Raw genomic sequence first — 20405 nt, forward strand, 5'->3', positions numbered from 1 at the left:
TGGTGTCCACATTGAGAAACACAAACTCCACACGTGGCAGGGCCTGTGTTTATTTTTTTTTACGCTTTTCTCTGGATGATGATAAACTATTTGCTTTTTCATGTCCTTTCCTCCACCTGTAAAGTCCTTAACTCCTGTTTCCCTGAAGAACTCTTATTCATCTTATTCAGCTCAAGTGGCCCCTTGTCTACAAAGTTTTCCCCGCTCCCTCCAGGAGGAGGCAACTTTCATCCTCACATCATTGCTTTGTACCACAAACTGTGCCGGGGCCTCACATACATCAAGAACTCTGTGGAGTAGGTACTGTTTAATCTCACTGAGGCCTAGAGAGGCCAAGTAATTGCCCATGTCACACAGCTGTGCAGTGGCAGAATTAAGACCCGAATCCTGAACTGTCTGACTGTGGGTCCCAGGGCCCCATCACTGTGTGCCATCTCCTCTGTGCCAGTTCCCTGTTCTGCACATATTACTTTTACATCACGCTTTATGGATCTATCTCCCCATATGAGGCCAGGTTTTGCGGCAAATGGGGTTCGTGCAAACATAATTCGTCTCTGTATTCCCAAAACCTAGAATAATGCTTGGCACTTAGCAGCTGCTGATTTGACAGATGTTCTGAGTGGGCGACTGTGCCAGGAAGGACTGAATTCCTGCTCTCAAGGAGCTTAAACACACAAAGCAGGACAGGACATGGGACATACACATAAACAAATGTCTGAACCACAAGAGAGAACGAGATATGAGAGGGGAGGGAAAGTAAATGCTATGATGGTTTGGAGAAGGTCTGAGAAGGTGGTGGCATTAGAGCAGGACCCTGGAGCATGCTTAGGACTCGGAGATGTAGGGATGGGTGTGGGGGAAACTGGGGGGGGGGGGGCTCAGAGAAGGGAAGAGGTGGGCAAGCTTGCTCTTGAAGTCCAAATACCAGCTGACAAAGTGACAAATGCCTTCATGTCATCAAGGGAGAAAAGGGCCATTTCAGACTGTGTAGGAGCTGCTAGAAAAAGTCAGCCAGCAATCAGACAGTGAAGAAGAGCTGGTTGGGGCAGACCATGCTCCAATATCTGAACAAAGACATTTTCCTAAGAGGACTATGCAGCCAGCTTTTTTTTTTTAATTAATTAATTAATTTTATTTTTGGCTGCGCTGGGTCTTCGTAGCTGCGTGCGGGCTTTCTCTAGTTGTGGTGAGCAGGCGCTACTCTTCATTGCGGTGCATGGGCTCTAGGCACATGGGCTTCAGTAGCTGTGGCTTGCGGGCTCTAGAGCACAGGCTCAGTAGTTGTGGTGCATGGGCTTAGTTGCTCCGTGGCATGTGGGATCTTCCTGGACCAGGACTCGAACCCATGTCCCCCTGCATTGGCAGGTGGATTCTTAACCACCGCGCCACCAGGGAAGTTCCTGCAGCCAGCTTTAAATAACAAATCTTCTCTCATTAAAATAGTAACTCCCCCCCCATTTATTCAGCACACGGTTTTTCTGATTCTCGTGACTGTGACTGGGCAGTCGTCCTCATTTCACAGATAAGAAAATTGAGGTTCATATATCTAGCCCAGAATAAAAAGCCTGAGATTTAGAGTCAGCAGATCTTGGCTCCAGGGCTCACTCTTACTTTCCTGTACTGATAGAAGAACTTTTTTGGAAAATAATTTGTTAGAATTTATCAAGAGTCTAAAAATGTTCATATCCTTTAAACCAGTAATTCTACTTGTAGGAAGCTATCTAACAAAGTGATACTAAAGAGCTTACGACACAAAGATGTACATAAAATGTGAAAGCAGCCTAAATAGCTGGTTAATATACAGCCACTTAAAAATGATTACAACAATGTTCAATATCATAGAGGGAAATGTTTATATTAAAAGTGGTTATGAGAAAACAGCAGGTTATGAGAAAATAAAATTGCCTACGTGGTAACATCTGAAAAATGTTAAAAAGATGCATGGAAAAAGAGTGGAAGAAAATGCACTTGCAACTGGTTTATTGGGGTATCTCATCCTGTATAAATGTGAATCCTTTTTTATATCTTTCAATAGCTGCCCTTAGTAACACCATGTCTAAGCCCTTTTTCTCACTGGGTAGCTTAATGACGGACACCATAGATTCTCAACTACTTTCAGAAATTAGAATAGTCTCCTTCTGGTTTTTCAGATTCATTTAAAATGTTTATACAAATAAAAATACTCACTTAAAAATGTCCAGGTCAAGCTCTCCTTCAAAGCTCTCGGCCTCCACTCCCAGGGAAGCTAGATGTGGCCATGGCCCTGGTGGCCTGAGTGGAGGGTGGCGGAAGGCGGTCTGTCCCTTGTCACATCCCCCCTGCTCCTGTCTGCGGCGGGGCTGTGGACAGGGGCCAGGAGGCCATGGGGAAGTGGCCATCTCTCTGTTGGTTGGCTGCTGCTCTTCAAGACTGACTGGCTGTCGTCTCTCTCTGTGTGGCAGCATCCAAAAATTGGCTCTCTTGTGCAGAACCCTTCTGAATCTCAGCTTTCTTACCTGCAAAATGGAAAGAAAATGCACTCCCTTATGTGGGTGACGTGAAAACAGAGTAAGATAACATGACTGGGAACACTGTCAACTGTAAAGCACAATGTAAATGTCATTAGCTATTATTATTCCTCTGAGGAGCCTATTCTTTGAAACATCTACTGTTATTTGAAGTGGATACCTTTACTCGCAGAACGTAAAAACAGAACTGATGAATTTTCTCTCAGACCTACTGTTCTCCAGCCCCCTCACCTCAGTAAAGGGTAGCACGTACTCCTGGGGATGCAGGCCAGGCCTCTGCAGGCAGCCCGGGCTCTCTCCTCCTCTCACACCCAACATTCACTCCACCTGCAGGCCCTGCTGGCTGTCCATTCAACCGTATCTGCAAGTCAAGCGCTCCTTCACTTCTGCTACTACCCCATCCAGGCCATCTCACCTCTCTCTGTCCTCCAGTTGGTCCCCCTTCCCCACCTTTGCCTCCCCGTGATCAGTCTCAGCAGCCAGAGTGAGTCTTTTTAGACATCAGTTGGTTCATGTTACTCTGGGCTCCATCTGACGGCTTTCTCTCTGACGGTTTTCCATCTCACTCAGAGCGAATCCAAATCCCTCACCGAAGTGTACAAGGCCCCTCATGACCTGGCCCCTGGTTCTCTCTCTGACCCTCCCTCCCTCGCCCGGCTCCAGACACAATGGTCTCCTCACTGTTCCTCTCACAAGCAAGCACGTGCCTGCCTCGGGGCCTCTGCACTTGCTGTCCCCTGCCTCACAGGGCTTGCTGCCTCACTTCAGCAGGGCTGTTCTCCCTGACCACCAAATTTAAAACGACGTACTCCTACCTTATCCCTTTCCCCTGATTCTTTTTCCTTCTTAGTACCTAGCACCCCTGACATACTGTATACTTATATAAGTGTATGGTCTGCCTTCCCCCATTAGAATGCAGTACACTGTCCACCGCTCCATCCCCACCACCCTGCACAGAAATTAATTCCTTCCAAACAGTTCATTATAAGGACTGCTTCATAGTTATACCTGCCCAAGTCCAATGGCAATTTTCATGCCCTGGGGTTCTTCTGGATTGGGTTCCCTTCCTTGTGTATTGGGGAAACGCTATACCCTGAAAGGGAACAAAAGCCTATTTTCCATGTTCAGCTCAGCGTGCAATTACCCTGGCACTTGCGGCTTGGGGGTGCAGAGAAGAAGAGGGGCTCTGCCCTTTTAGCATCTGACCATCTTCAACCCTCTTCCAGACACCTGCAGCTGGCTGGAGTCAGGCGAGATGCATTCTGCCACAGCCCACTTTCTGGGAAGTTGTGCCGTGGAAAAGACAAATACATGTAAATAACCAAGAAATGTGATGGAAGGGGTTGACAGATGTGGGGAATTTATTATATTTACAGACAGTGGAGGGAGGAGCCCCCACAGAAACATGCACCCAGAGTTCCACAGAGTCATTACTTGTCTTTAGAGCTAGGAGGTGGGGTCATGTATCCCACGTGGGACCATGAACTCTGGGGATGCTCCCACCTACGTTCACCACCCTCCTGGCCTCAATTTTCATGGAGGCTGAGATAAAACTCTGTAGCCCCTCTGCTTGCCTGGTGACCATGTCTGACCCCAGGCTGCTTTGTCTTAAGGGGAGAAGGAGCCCATCTCTATTGTCAGTATAGGCCCCAATCCCCACACAACGACCAGCTCATTTACGGGCCCATGTGGTCTTCCAGTGCTGAGGCCTCAACCCTGCCCTCCTGACTTTGTGGGCAGTGGCCCACCTTCCCTGTCCCTTACCCAGAAAGCTGCCCTTCCCAGAAAGGTTCTCAAGCTGCTCTTCTCCTACTGAGACCTGCCTGGACTAGCCCGGGCACTTCACAACAATGTTCTACTTTCCCTTGGCAGAACTTGGCTCTGGCTCCAGTCTTACGCCACCAGAGGCACCTGTATGCAGCTGCCCAGGAGTGGCCAGCAGGGGGAGCCAGGAAAATCCAATCCAGACTCTGCAGCTGGACAGAAGCAGTGGCGAGGCTCAGGTAAGTTCCTCCTCATTTAAGATACACAGAACCAAGTGCACTGTTAAAACAGCTGAGTGTGAGGTTCAGGTGAGTGGAAAGCCAAACAGAATACATCCAGTCAGTCATCAACAACTCGTTATTAAGCACCTTCTACCTGCCAGCCTAGACCCTCATATAGAGAAATTCTTAGCCTCCAACGTAAGGGTTGAAGACCTGGGAGAGCTGATGAGAGGAGGTCCAGGCACTGGGAACACAGGGAAGAGGCATGACAGGTTCCCAGGACACCGGGAGTGGGAGGCACAAAAGAACAGAGTTTGAGGCCAAAAAATTCCTGTGATTCTGCCAGTACAACAACACTGCCAGAGAGAGAACGACCGGCCCAATGAAGCTGCTAAAACCAATCTAAATGAGAGCTCACATCCTAACATCTGAGGGAAACCACTTCAAGAGTAAGTAGAAACTGAAAACTTGATCAATATACTAATTTTGGTTCAAAATAATCCAGTGGGGAGAGGGAGCGAAAGGGGGTAGAGATGAAACACGATTGGCCATATATTGATAATTCCACAAGCTGGGTGACAGGTACCTGGTAATTCATTACATTATCCTCTCGACTTTTGCATCTGTTTGAAAATTCCCATAGGAAAAGTTTATATATACCAACAAGTTGGTCAATAACCACTAGAGCCAAGTTTCACAGAAGATACCCTGTTTGTTATGGGAGAAAACTGTCCTCAGTTCTTTTCATTCTTTTTTCTTTATTCTGCTCTGCAGTAGTTATTTCCACTATTTTATCTTCCAGGTCACTTATCCGTTCTTCTGCCTCAGTTATTCTGCTATTGATCCCATCTAGAGTACTTTTAATTTCATTTATTGTGTTGTTCATCGTTGCTTGTTTCATCTTTAGTTCTTCTAGGTCCTTTTTAACTGATTCTTGCATTTTGTCCATTCTATTGTCCATTCTATCTCCAAGATTTCGGATCAACCTTACTATCATTATTCTGAATTCTTTTTCAGGTAGACTGCCTATTTCCTCTTCATTTGTTAGGTCTGATGGGTTTTTATCTTGCTCCTTCATCTGCGGTGTGTTTTTCTGTCTTTTCATTTTGCTTATCTTACTGTGTTTGGGGTCTCCTTTTTTGCAGGCTGAAGGTTCGTAGTTCCTGTTGTTTTTTGTGTCTGTCCCCAGTGGCTAAGGTTGGTTCAGTGGGTTGTGTAGGCTTCCTGGTGGAGGGTACTAGTGCCTGTGTTCTGGTGGATGAGGCTAGATCTTGTCTTTCTGGTGGGCAGGTCCACGTCTGGTGGTGTGTTTTGGGGTGTCTGTAGACTTATTATGATTTGGGGCCGCCTCTCTGCTAATGGGTGGGGTTGTGTTCCTGTCTTGCTAGTTGTTTGGCATAGGATGTCCAGCACTGTAGCTTGCTGGTCGTTGAGTGAAGCTGGGTGCTGGCGTTGAGATGGAGATCTCTCGGAAATTTTTGCTGTTTGATATTATGTGCAGCTGGGAGGTCTCTTGTGGATCAGTGTCCTGAAGTTGGCTCTCCCACCTCAGAGGCACAGCACTGGCTCCTGGCTGCAGCACCAAGAGCCTTTCATCCACAGGGCTCCTTAATTTGGGATGACTCGTTGTCTATTCAGGTATTCCACAGATGCAGGGTATATCAAGTTGATTGTGGAGCTTTAATCCGCTGCTTCTGAGGCTGCTGGGAGAGATTTCCCTTTCTCTTCTTTGTTCTCACAGCTCCCAGGGGCTCAGCTTTGGATTTAGCCCCGCCTGTGCGTGTAGGTCGCCGGAGGGCGTCTGTTCTTTGCTCAGACAGGACGGGGTTAAAGGAGCCGCTGATTCGGAGGCTCTGGCTCACTCAGGCCCGGGGGTAGGGAGGGGCACGGAGTGTGGGGCGGGCCTGCGGCGGCAGAGGCCGGCAAGACGTTGCAGCCTGAGGCGCGCCTGTGCGTTCTCCCGGGGGAGTTGTCCCTGGATCCCGGGACCCTGGCAGTGGCGGGCTGCACAGGCTCCCCGGAAGGGCGTGTGGCTAGTGACCTGTGTTCGCACACAGGCCTCCCGGTGGCGGCAGCAGCGGCCCTAGCGTCTCATGTCTGTCTCTGGGCTCCGCACTTTTAGCCGCGGCTTGCGCCCGTCTCTGGAGCTCCTTTAAGCGGCGCTCTTAATCCCCTCTCCTCGTGCACCAGGAAACAAAGAGGGACGTAAAAGTCTCTTGCCTCTTCGGCAGTTCCAGACTTCTCCCCGGACTCTCTCCCGGCCAGCCGCGGTGCACTAACGCCCTGCAGGCTGTGTTCACGCCGCCAACCTCAGTCCTCTCCCGGCGCTCCGACAAAAGCCGGAGCCTCAGCTCCCAGTCCCGCCCGCCCCGGCGGGCGAGCAGACAAGCCTCTTGGCTGGCGAGTTCCGGTTGGCCTGATCCTCTGCGCTGGAATCTCTCCGCTTTGCCCTCCGCACCCCTGTTGCTGTGCTCTCCTCCGCGGCTCCCAAGCTCCCCCACTCGATGGGAGAAAACTGGGCATCTCTGCTCATCCAAAATCCCTAAAGAGCTCAGGACACCCTGAAGCTGTGAACTTTCTCTCCTGCCCCTCCTCTCACAGGTCTGCTGCCAGAGCCAATGATGTTGATCTGTTAAGGAGCAGCACAATGCGTGCAAGTCATTTCACTGGGTCTCCTTACCTGGTTATTCACAAGAGCAGGGAAGAAGAAACTCAAGACCTCCCCTGGGGAAACTACTGAAATGTAAATTCTATCTTCTGTTGCCCAATAGGAAAGGAGTGTTTGGTTAGGATGACAAGACGAGAATCCATGGGAGTGAGGGATGAATTCTGTTCCTAGTAGCACTGTGTGTTCACTGGGCAACCTGAACAAGTCCCATTCTCTCTGGGAGCTCCTCCTTTCTAAAGACAGGGACATATTGCATATGGAAACAGCACTTGTAGGTGCTTGTTTTGGCAGCACGAGAGAAGTTCAAAAGATAGTTTTTTCCCATGTGTCTCCTCAGCAGTATGACAACTCAGGGATAGTAATTTACAAAAAAGTATACAGTAGATCCTAAGGCTGGTGCCACTCCTGACCTCTGGAGAGCTCTGGTTCAAGAAAGAGGTCAGAAATTCAATTCACAACTGGCAGGAAGTACTGGGTCTGGGCTGAGGCAGGTGGGAGTGGTCCTCCAAGTTTCTGGGAGCATGAATTAAAAAACTCAGCCAGCATTCCCTGACATCCAGCGGGTGAGGCTTGATAGCTAATGAGTCTGGGTCCAGAAAAAACAGTGCAAACAAGGCTATCTAAAAGAGTAAAAACCAACTCAGAAAACAGCGTGACATAAGAGTTTGACAAAAGCAAGCACAGCACAGTAAGGCAATAAAACAAACACTTCATAATTATTTTAAATGACAAGGGTACTAATTATATAAATGATCCACACAGAAGTACATGCTCCAAAAAAAAAAAAAAAGAAAATACAAAATACTAATCACAATACACAAATGTACTACATATCAGAAGCACATCTAGGGTAATAAAAGTAGAGCAATCACAAAGTTATATTAATAAAAATAATATGGTGCTGGCATAATGATAAACATATACATCACTGGAACAGAATTGAGAGTCCAGAAATAAATTCATACATCTATGGTCATTTGATTTTTGACAGGGGTACCAAGACCATTCAGTGGGGAAAGGATACTCTTTCAACGAATGGTGCTGGGACAGCTAGATATACATATGCAAAATATAACACCAAAAAAAAAAAAAAAACCCCACAAAATATAACACCAAAAGCACAAGCAACCAAAGAAAAAACAGATTAACTAGACTTCATCAAAATCAAAAACTTTCGTGCATCAAAGGACTATCAGGAATGTGAAAACACAACTCACAGATGGGAAGAAAATATCTCATATATCTGATAAAAGTCTATTATCCAGAATATATAAAGAACTATTACAATACAAACAAACCAATTAAAAAATGGGCAAAGGACTGCAATAAACTTTTCTCCAAAGAAGGTAAACAAATAGCCAAAAAGCACATGAAAAGATGTTCAACATTTTTTCATTAGTCATTAGGAAAATGCAAATCAAAACCACAATGAGATATCACTTTCCCCCACTAGAATGGCAATAATTTTAAAAAGGGGAGGGGGGATAACAAGTGTTAGCAAGGATGTGGAGAAGTTGGAACTCGTGTTGCTGGTGGGATGCAGAGGTGCAGCCACTGTGGAAACAGTCTGATAGGTTCCTCAAATGGTTAAACTCAGAGTTAACCACAATTCCACTCCCAGGTATACACTCCCAAAGAACTTAAAACAGATATCAAACAAAAACCTGCACATGAATGTTCATAGCAGCATTATCCATAACAGCCAAAAGGTGGAAACGACCCAATGTCCACCAACTGATGAATGGATAAACAGAATGTGGTATAACCATGCAAAATGAGGTTATTCAGCCGTAAAAAGCAATGAAATACTGGTACACTCTACAACATAGATGAATCTCGAAAACATTATGCCTAGTAAAAGAAGCCGGAAACAAAAGGTCAAACTTAGTGTGATTGATATGAAATGCCCAGAATAGGCAAATCCACAGAGACAGAAAGTAGAGCAGGGGTTGCCGGAGGATGAGGACCAGGGAGGATGGGGGGTGGGGTGGGTGACTGCTAGCAGGTAGTAGGCTTCTTTTTGGAGTGATGAAGATGTTCTGGAATTAGAGAGAGGTGTACAACCTTGTGAACACACTAAAAACTGCCGAATTGTACACTGTAAAATGGTGAATTTTATGGTACCTGAATTATAGTTCAATTAAAAAAGTAGAGCATTTTTTTATTGTTAAATTTACTTAATTTCATTATTAAGTTTTGTTTTTAAATGTGTCTGTCTTGGGGCTTCCCAGGTGGCGCAGTGGTTGAGAGTCCGCCTGCCGATGCAGGGGACACGGGTTCGTGCCCCGGTCCGGGAAGATCCCACATGCTGCGGAGCGGCTGCGCCCGTAAGCCATGGCCGCTGACCCTGCGCGTCCGGAGCCTGTGCTCTGCAACGGGAGAGGCCCCAACAGTGAGAGGCCCACGTACCGCAAAAAAAAAAAAAAAAAAAAAATGTGTCTGTCTTGATGGCGCAGGACATACTGACATCTGAAGGCTTGTGTGCCCCGCTCTGCAATGTATTCGCCACCATCAGTTCCTACCTCATCCTCAATCTCCAGCTGCAAACTGATCCTCTAGCCGTTACCTGAACACAGACTGCCAAGCTCTTCCAGGCTCCAGCACCTGTACTCATGCTATTCCTTCTGCCTGGAAACTTGTTCCCTCTGTCCACCTCATTCAATCCCATCTTGTCTTTCTTTTTTTTTAAAAGAAAAAAAAAAATTTTTTTTTTTTGGCCGCACTGAGCAGCTTGCGGGATCCTAGTTCCCTGACCAGGGATAGAACCTGAGCCCCTGGCAGTGACAGTGCCAAGTCCTAACCACTGGACTGCCAGGGAACTCTCCCATCTTGTCTTTCAATACCAAACACAAACATTACTGGCATCTTGAAGCTCCTCTGACTTCGCCCTGCCCCAGCTCCGAAGATGTTCCTTTCTCTGTACATTCCTCTACAGTGGCATTTCTTGTATTATATTGTAATGGTTTGGTCCCATGTTAGTCCTCTTCTCCACCCCAGACTAGGACCCCAAGGAGGCACAAATTTCCTCTTCCATCTTGAGCACCAGTGTAGTGTACCATCCCTATCTTACAGATGAGTAGACAGGTTCAGAAAGGTTGAGTAATTTCCCCAAGATCATTAGACTTGTTAAAGGATGGAGTTGAGGAGCTGAGATCAGAACTGGGCCGTCTCAGATCCAGGGTTCTCCCTATCAGCACAGTGAGGTGGTTATTAGCAAAGGCTATGGGATCAGACTGCCTGGGTACATAGCCTGGCTCTTCCACTTATCTTTGTGGCTTTAGGCAAGTTACCTAACCTCTTTATGATTGTTTCTTCATTTATAAAACGAGGATAATAGTCCTACACACAGGATTTTTATGAAGAATAGATGAAGTAGTATATATAAAAGCACTTAGAACACTATTTGGCACACACTAAAGTGCTCAGTAATGTGAGTTATGATGTTTATTACTGTCCCACATCGACCTACTGTTTGGTAAACACTGGATGGCTGTGCATCATTCTATGTAGAGATTTCTGGGTTATCCGTCCCACTGCCAAGTCAGGAATCCAGAGAGGGGATGTTAAAGCTCCAACAAGTAAATATACTACAGTGATAATACTTTGATCTTTTTAAGGCTCTTTGGGTTGACCATGGCCAAAAAATGGAGAGGAAACCAAGTATTTTCTACCCCATTCCTAGATAATTTGGATTTTCTTAAGCCACCCAGCATAACCAGAGAAAAATCAGAGGCTCGGCTGGGCTTCAGCTTCTAATCCAAGATGGTGGCAGTAACAACAATAATATTAATGATAATAGCTCTTAATACATATGAAGCATTCTTCTAAATGCTTTACATATATTAACAACGTCATGTTTATTGGAGTAGATTTTCCTACTATAGCCAAGAGAGAAGAAAGAGTAAAAAGCAGAGTAAAATGGCTGATGGCAGAACCACTCTGGGAATGGGAAGATTTCTCATAAATCTGATGACCTGTGAAGGTGACAAAAGGCCTCTCAGTGTTGAAAGGGACAAGCTCCTAGAAAGTGGAAATGCCCCTCCACTGCCTGGGCAGCAACAGCCTGGCTGCAACTGGGTGGAATTTCTACTTCTAATATCAGGACAATAAGGAAGCTGCTGCCAATACTGCATAAAACTCAAGAACATTAAGCGGTGATGGCTGAGTTCCAGCTGAGCCATTAAGGTAAATGTAGAAGAAAGTGCCAGGTAGAAATATCACTGGAAACTCACAGAACACATTGAGTGTTTGAAGCTGGTACTTAACCTCCTATCGTTGAAGTCAGGGTCTTGCCATGATGGGGCCAAACCGAGTCCACTTACGACTCCCCCCTAACACGCACGTTTCTGTTATCCGGGCTTCACAGTAGTAAGATGTTCATTCCCCTCATCCTTGTGTTTCCTTCCAGCCACAGTCACTCTATGATCGTGTTTGGGATTTTTTCTTCTTCTTGGTTCATTTTACTGTAAGAGTCTGAAGATTATATATCACAACTTTTTTTTTTTAATATTTCCGGACATAAAAATTCTTTAAAGGATATTTCTTAAGAGGAGATGGGATAGAGTTACCTGTGGGAAAAGGTGGGTGAAGAGAACAGTGCGTATGATTGTGTAGAATGGGAGAGGGAAAGAAGGGAACTGAGGGTAAAAGGAAGAGCGGCCCCTGACACAGAAGCTGCTCAACAACTGTTTGCTGACTGAGAGAATGAACAGCAACAGTGGAGTGAAATACCAGGATTCAAATTGTTCCACCTCTTGAATTTTTTTTTTTTTTTTTTTTGCGGTACGCGGGCCTCTCACCGCTGTGGCCTCTGGTTGCGGAGCACAGGCTCTGGACACACAGGCTCAGCGGCCATGGCTCACGGGCCCAGCCACTCTGTGGCATGTGGGATCTTCCCGGACCGGGGCACGAACCCGTGTCCCCTGCATCGGCAGACGGACTCTCAACCACTGCGCCACCAGGGAAGCCCTGAAGTTTTTTTTAAATGTAGTATCTTCATTTTGTTTTTTTAAAAAAATATTTATTTATTTATTTGGCTGCACTGGGGCTTATTAGATCACTCCCTAACACCATACACAAAAATAAGCTCAAAATGGATTAAAGATCTAAATGTAAGGCCAGAAACTATCAAACTCTTAGAGGAAAACATAAGCAGAACACTCTATGACATAAATCACAGCAAGATCCTTTTTGACCCACCTTCTAGAGAAATGGAGATAAAAACAAAAATAAACAAATGGGACCTAATGAAACTTCAAAGCTTCCGCACAGCAAAGGAAACCATAAACAAGACCAAAAGACAACCGTCAGAATGGGAGAAAATATTTGCAAATGAAGCAACTGACAAAGGATTAATCTCCAAAATTTACAACCAGCTCATGCAGCTCGATAACACAAGAACAAACAACCCAATCCAAAAATGGGCAGAAGATCTAAACAGACATTTCTCCATAGAAGATACACAGATTGCCAACAAACACATGAAAGAATGCTCAACATCATTAATCATTAGAGAAATGCAAATCAAAACTACAATGAGATATCATCTCACACCAGTCAGAATGGCCATCATCAAAAAATCTAGAAACAATAAATCCTGGAGAGGGTGTGGAGAAAAGGGAACACTCTTGCACTGCTGGTGGGAATGTAAATTGGTACAGCCACTATGGAGCACAGTATGGAGGTTCCTTAAAAAACTACAAATAGAACTACCATATGACCCAGCAATCCCACTACTGGGCATATACCCTGAGAAAACCATAATTCAGAAAGAGTCATGTACCAAAATGTTCATTGCAGCTCTATTTACAATAGCCAGGAGATGGAAACAACCTAAGTGTCCATCATCGGATGAATGGATAAAGAAGATGTGGCACATATATACAATGGAATATTACTCAGCCATAAAAAGAAACGAAATTGAGCTATTTGTAATGAGGTGGATGGACATAGAGTCTGTCATACAGAGTGAAGTAAGTCAAAAAGAGAAAGACAAATACCGTATGCTAACACATATATATGGAATTTAAGAAAAAAAAATGTCATGAAGAACCTAGGGATAAGACAGGAATAAAGACACAGACCTACTAGAGAATGGACTTGAGGATATGGGGAGGGGGAAGGGTAAGCTGTGACAAAGAGAGAGAGTGGCATGGACATATATACACTACCAAACGTAAAATAGATAGCTGGTGGGAAGCAGCCACATAGCACAGGGAGATCAGCTTGGTGCTTTGTGACCACCTAGAGGGGTGGGATAGGGAGGGTCGGAGGGAGGGAGGCGCAAGAGGGAAGAGATATGGGAACATATGTATATGTATAACTGATTCACTTTGTTATAAAGCAGAAACTAGCACACCATTGTAAGGCAATTATACTCCAATAAAGATGTAAAACAAAAAAAATTTATTTATTTGGCTGCACCGGGGCTTAACTGCGGCATGCGTGATCTTTAGTTGCAGCATGCGGGATCCAGTTCCCTGACCAGAAAGCAAACCTGGGCCCTCTGCATCGGGAGCGTGGAGTCTTAGCCACTGGACCACCAGGGAAGTGCCCCACCTTTTGAATTTTGATATTTTCCCAGCTACCTTGTTATTCCCACATCCAGGATAGACTTAACAGATAAACACCTGATTTACATATTGTAATGCTAACTACAATCACATATAAATTAAAAGTAATTCATGGCAAACACCACGATCAGGGCTTGGCACACCTGAAATACACAGATGAATGTTATTACATTTTGAAGACACAGCAAAGATTACGGCAAAAGCGCTGCCTCCCTAAAGTCAGCCCACAGAGCCCATCACTCCATATGACTGCCTAGACTATGCCTAGCAACTGGCCAAGGTCAATGGCTCCAGCTCCAAACCCAGGCCTTTCCTTTCCTGCTCCCTCTCCCTGACAGCTTACAGCTTCTGGGCTCCACCTCTGACCTCCCCTGTTTACAGCGAATGCTCTTGATAAGCTCTGAAGTCTGGATTTAAGGCCTTTCCTTACCTCCAGCACCTGGCCTCATGGAGTTCACAAACCCTCACCATGCTCATGAATTCTAAGGCTGCACCCAAAGCTCCTTTGTGCCTTCTTGCCAGCCTGCCTTTGTTCTAGTAGCTTCCTAGCTCATCCCCCCTCACCTGGGTCCTACTCAGGTTTTCCTGTCTAGTTGGCCAACACGGGTCCCATATCAAACTGCTTGCTGGGCACTTCCACACGCACCCCTTGCCCCCATGTCAAATTCAAAACCACAGAGGCCAGGCCCATGACACAGGACCACCAGGGAAGTCCCCAATGTATTCTTTTTAGCTCTTCTCTTACTTGACCCTTCTGGCAGCGTTTAGCGATGTGGGCCCCTCCCTCCTTCCTGAAACAGCTTCACGAACCCACACTCTCCTGGTTGCCAGTTACGCACCTTTGGCCACATTTTCTCAGCCTTCCCCCAGCCTGCTTTTCTTCCGGCTCCTGATCTCAGCGAGTGGCACCACCACCTGACGAGCTCCCACACCAAAGCCAGCCTCCTTAGGTCTTCCTGCTTGTTCCCGACACCCCCTCGGTCACAGAGTCCTGCTCATTCTTCTTCATCAATGCGTTGCCTCTCCTCAGCCTCACTGCCTACATTTACGGAGCACAGACTATGAGCTGGACAGGTGTGTTCTAAGTGTTTTAATCCTCACAACAAGCCTCTAAGGTAAATTTTATTATCATCTCCAATTTCAGATTAGGAAACAGAGACACAGGGTGGTTAAGTAACTTGCATGAGGTCACACAGCTACTAAGTGGCAGAGCAGGATTCAAACCCAGGTGACCTGACCTAATTCTGGATCCAGGCCCACTGTTTTCTCACCTAGATCACTGCAGCTGTCTCCTTGCGGTCTTCTGGCTCTGACTTGGCTTCCTCTAATCCTCCACACTGTGGCCTGACTCAACTCACTAAGACAACAGTCTGACTCTTTACTAGCTCTGCATGGCCTTCAGAATAAGTCCACATTCAGGGACCTCCGTAACCTGGTCAGCAAGTGTTTCCCTCTTTGGCTTCATGCGTTTGTTTCTTGGCCTCACTTTAATCACCACCCTGAAAGCTCCACTAGCCACGGTGACAGCCTCCACTGCCAAGCTTCTGCACATCGTCTGATCTGCCAAGAACACTAACTCCGGACTTCCCTGGCGGTGCAGTGGTTAAGAATCCACCTGCCAAGGCAGGGAACACGGGTTTGATCCCTGGTCCGGGAAGATCCCACATGATGCGGAGCAACTAAGCCCGTGCGCCACAACTACTGAGCCAGTGCTCTAAAGCCCACGTGCTGCAACTACTGAAGCCCGTGTACCTAGAGCCCGTGCTCTGCAACAATAAAAGCCACTGCAATGAGAAGCCCGCGCACCGCAACAAAGAGTAGCCCCTGCTCGCCACAACTAGAAAAAGCCTGAGTGCAGCAACGAAGACCCAACGCAGCCAAAAAAAAAAAAAAAAAAGGACACTTAACTCTTTGCCCTTCAGATTTTACTTTTTCTGATAATCCTTTTCTGACCTCCTGAAACTAGGCCATATGCCCCTCCTGCGAGCCCCTGTAGCCCCCAATGGTAATCCCTACTGTAGCATTGATTTCTCTGCGTTGTTTTTCCTGTCCACTGGTACCTGCTCTATCACAAGACTGTGAACTTCTCAAGAACAAGGACCTGGTTAGGGTCACTGTTGTATCCTCAGTACTCGGCTTAGTGCCTGCCTGTGTACAGCATTTAATAAATAATCAGTGAATCAATAAACCTTTATTGTTTGTGTCATACTCTTTAATACCTACTTATAAATGCCCTATATTGCTTTTATTTTCATATGTGTTAGCCTGATCTTTATAACCAGATTGCAAGTTTCTGGAAGATAGCAAATGTGCTCAGTACTTCTAAGTCAGAGGTTACTGACACAAAAACTGACACATTATTAAAAACTAACAATTATTCAGGGCTCAATGAATGTCAACAATCCAAAGATGTAGGTACTATTTTTCTCTCTCTCTCACCCTCCATATGAGGAAACTGAGTCAGGGAGTTTAGCAGCTTCCCTAAGATGACACAGCTAGTAAGCGACAGAGCTGGGATTTGAATCCTGACATTTGTGCCTGTATTCTCAACCCCTATAATCAGAGGCTGAGGAAACTTGGAATTACCGATGTTAAGTAATTTACCCAAGGTCATACTGTAGTGCTGGGACTGGGACCCAGGTCTTCCCAAAGCCTGCACTCTTAATTACACTGCTTCTTTTGCTTAAATAATCGTGCTAAAGCTCATACTGGGTGTTGATAAATTTTGAAAGCTGCAGATCCAGTTTACTGAGATTGGAGAATATTAAATTCCCTTCCAAAAGAAGCATAATTGTAGCTTACCGAGTTAATTTACCTTAAACATCGCCAGCCTAGTCTTACCAGCCAATTAAGTTTATGGTCTCTACTTCTCTCCCTTCAACGCTGAAGGCTGTTTTCCTCAATATGAAAGCCTTGTTTTCTAAGACTGGCCTCTAACTCAAAATCAGCTCTCATTCAGGAATTTACTCTTCCCTTTATTTCCCAAAACCAGTGATGTGATTGATGTTCCCAAGTTCCCTGCTCTCGTGGCCCCTCATCTCCCCAACATGGAATGTCTTGTTTCTGAAAGTAGCCTGTGATCCACAAGCCTTCTTGGCTGTTTTATTGTTTACCCTTAAAAAATTACTATTCTCTGTCAGCTTAGACTCCTTTCCTCACATACTCTGCTTTTTCCCTTTATTGCAAACATTTATTAACACTTAACTATGTACTAATATGGACATAATCTAACTCACTGAAGGCCATACTTTAGAAACGGCCTTGAAGTTTAGATCTTTTGACTGGACTATGATTTCCTTAACAAACTTCATAAAACCATCTCCTGCTCAGTTTGCAATTGTACACCCAAATATCTCTCAGCAAAATCTCAGTGGCCACTTCCACAGCACATAATATGGAGAGAATATCGGGAGTCAACTCATTAGACCTTACCACGAAGAATTTTTTACCAACACCTTGGCCCTTTTGCTGACAAAAGGATTCTTAAGCCTTTTGACAGCGTTATGGCTTCCTTAGAGCTCTTCTATGTTCAAAATGAACTGTCCAGCTTTCTTGGGAAATGCTCTGGAGGCTCTTTCCTGAATTAACTGTACAGCTTTGTCTCTCTGGATTAAGCACTGATTTAATATGAAACCAACAGTTAAACATCTCTGAAATAGTAAAATATGATTATATTTCACAACGTTGTCTTCAGGATATAAACAATCCAAAGTGACTATTTGGGTAGTGCTGTATCACATTATTATTGTAGTAATATTTTCAGAAGAAATCTGAAGTTTAGAATAACTATAGGCCAAAAAATATGGACATATTGCACTAACACATGAAGCAAAGTTCAAATTTGTATTCTAAGGAAAAGACCAAAACATCACCAATGATGATGACAGGCACATCTCTGAACTTGATCTGATTTCCTTGAGGAAGGAAGGTACTGAACCGGTTATAACAGAATATGCCTTTGAAGGATTGAGCAACAAGTCCGTCATTCTCGAAAAAAATCAAATCATCCTGATAAATGTCTTAGTTATAAGGGAGAAAAAGCAGAGATGACTAGGCTGATAAAAATCTCCTCTGGCCTGTCTTATATCTCTTCCAGGCAGTGCTGTTCCTCAAAAGACACACGGCACAAAATATGGTTTTGCTGTTATATCAAAGTGTGTAAGTTAGGGAAGATAGCAGTTTTTTAAACAGAAAAATTAGATGATAACAGCAACAGGTAAAGAAGCTTTGGGCTTCTGAGGAGGAAGTCCTGGCACCCCTACATAGGCACAGTAGATAAACTGAAAACGGTACAAGTGCTGGTCTGAGTACAGCCTGTCTCTATTGTAATCAGAAGGAAGAGTATTACAATCCAGCAGAAGTAGCCGTTCAGAAGTATTACAATCCAGCAGAAGTAGCCGTCCTAAAGAGGAGCATTTCATCAGACAATAATTGAGCACTCACTGCATACAAAGGCAACAGATTAGGTGCTGAGGGATCCAAAAGAACCCCCTGCTTCTCTGAAATTAGAACTGTATTCTCATTTTCTCAAGCCAATGTATTTTATGTAATGAAACAAAATATGCATCATAGATCTCTTGCAGTGGTGTAAGAGTATTCAGGACCTGCAAGGAAAACTGTGCAAAGAACCTTCCCCTTCAGTCTTTTCCTTGTAGAAATATCCTACTGGTTCCCTGAAAATAGTGTAAGCTTTCTTTAGCAAGTGAAATACCACCCTGTTACTCTCTCCCTCTTACCCTGTTTCACTTTTTTTCATAACACTTAAGACCGCTTGACATTTTATAGATTTGTCATCTGTCTTTCTCAACTAGAATGTAAGCTTCATGAAGGCAGAGATTTCAAAATATTTTGTTCGCAGATATATTCTCAGTATCTCAGTATCCAGAACTATATCTAGGGCTTCCCTGGTGGTGCAGTGGTTAAGAATCCGCTTGCCAGTGCAGGGGACATGGGTTCGAGTCCTGGTCCGGGAAGATCCCACATGCTGCGGAGCAACTAAGCCCATGCGCCACAACTACTGAGCCTGCGCTCTAGAGCCTGCGAGCCACAACTACTAAGACTGAATGCTACAACTACTGAAGCCCGTGCGCCTAGAGCCCGTGCTCCGCAACGAGAAGCCACCACAATGAGAAGGCCGCGTACCACAACAGAGTAGCCCCCACTCGCCACAACTAGAGAAAGCCCACACGCAGCAACGAAGACCCAATGCAGCCAAAAATAAATAAATAAAATAAATTAAAAGAAAAAAAAGAACTATATCTAGCATGTAGTTGTAGGAGGTTCTTAAAATTTTTGTAAAATTAATAAAAGCATTAAAAAGACACCTGAATATTATGTTAGAATTATTAAGTTATAAAATTTTGGCGTATCTGTGTATATATGTGTGGGTGTGAGAGTAAATTTACAGACTCCATATGGTGTGATTCCCAGTGGACACCAAGTCAGGAGTCAGAGGATCACAAGCTTGTGTGGGGAGTTAGGAGAGTGATTGCGAAAACAAAGCAACATGTCTTATTTAATGGATGGAAGGAATCAAACATTGTCAGCAAACGTCTCCAAAGAGTAAACTAAATGTATCTTTCTGTCCTTTCCATGTCTGAAATCTGAGTGTAGTGAATCCAAATTCACTTCAGATTAGTTGGTTTGACATTAGCTTTCTTCCTTGAGAAAACTTTTGACATTTATGTAGTAAAGTTTTCTTCTTTTCCCTCCTCCCTAAATTACTGCCTGCAAGATGCAAGCCCTCAGATCCAAACAGTATCCCATTTCTATTTTGAGATTTGCCTGAGTCACAAGGTAATCTTGGCAAATCACTCTGCTCTATCTCTTAGTTTACTGAGGCTGCCTGGGAACTGGAGCTGTCAGCCAAACAGGAAGAGAGCTGTGTTGCCTAACTCCAGAAGGTCTCAGTCCTATGGATGTGGTGAGGTTTAATGATGGATATAAACGGCTGCAGATGGAATTCCCACAGGGTGGGGGTGGCGGGGGGGGGGGGAAGGCAAACATTTTACTTCCTCTATAGGAACTCAGGGCTGGTAGAAAGGCCAGACTATTAAATATAGCTGAGCAGATATCTCAATGTATCTGCAAGACATGTGTTTCCAACTAAAGAGACCCCTTCTGTATTCCTACTTATTCCTACTATATATGACACCCCAAACCCCAAATATAAGCAAAGGTATGTGACTGATCTGACCCTGGCAAAGTTACACTGTTTAAAAAAAAAAAGAGTCAGTGTTTATAAACACGTATAAACTACAAAGGCCCTTTTTCAAGAATGGGTATAAAGAGCTGCTTCCACCTGGATGCTCTGATTTGTGCCCCATCCACGGTCTCAAGTTCCTCCTGGTTGTGTAGCTAGCATGTTCTCCCTAAGTGGTTCTGCCTTAGTCACTGTGATTCTAAACTCCCTGCCCCCACCCCCACCCCCAGTGATGCCTCTTGACAAAATTATTCTTTCTGTACTCACACAAATGGAAACAGAAGAGATGAAAGGCCCCGGGGATGCAGACAGTGCAGGTCTCAAGCTGAACCACTGCTAAGCACAACCTGAACGTTTCTGCCTCTCTTCGCTTGGCTGAGTTCCTCTCCTGACTCAGGGTAGAGTGATGAGCCTGGCATAGGAGGCTTAGGACCCAGGGGGCGCCTTTCAGCCGAGAGGAAAAAAAAAAAA

The 20405-nt window shown here is 45.1% G+C and overlaps 1 long non-coding RNA gene across 5 annotated transcripts in view; it reads right to left on the reverse strand.

Moving 5' to 3' along the window:
• Positions 1-20325, reverse strand: part of LOC137203641 (uncharacterized) — a 39133-nt gene extending 18808 nt beyond the window's left edge. For 4 of the 5 annotated variants that reach the window (XR_010933217.1, XR_010933215.1, XR_010933214.1 and 1 more), the window contains exons 1-2: positions 20202-20325; positions 2188-2495 (exon numbers count right to left, since the gene is read on the reverse strand). This is a non-coding gene — a long non-coding RNA (uncharacterized lncRNA). Of the gene's footprint in view, positions 1-2187; positions 2496-3651; positions 4488-20201 lie in introns of those variants that run through there. The other variant, XR_010933216.1, reaches the window with a different exon arrangement.
• Between the last annotated feature and the right edge of the window lie 80 nt (positions 20326-20405).

Source organism: Pseudorca crassidens, chromosome 12 (assembly GCF_039906515.1).
Source record: "Pseudorca crassidens isolate mPseCra1 chromosome 12, mPseCra1.hap1, whole genome shotgun sequence".
Taxonomy (NCBI): domain Eukaryota; kingdom Metazoa; phylum Chordata; class Mammalia; order Artiodactyla; family Delphinidae; genus Pseudorca; species Pseudorca crassidens.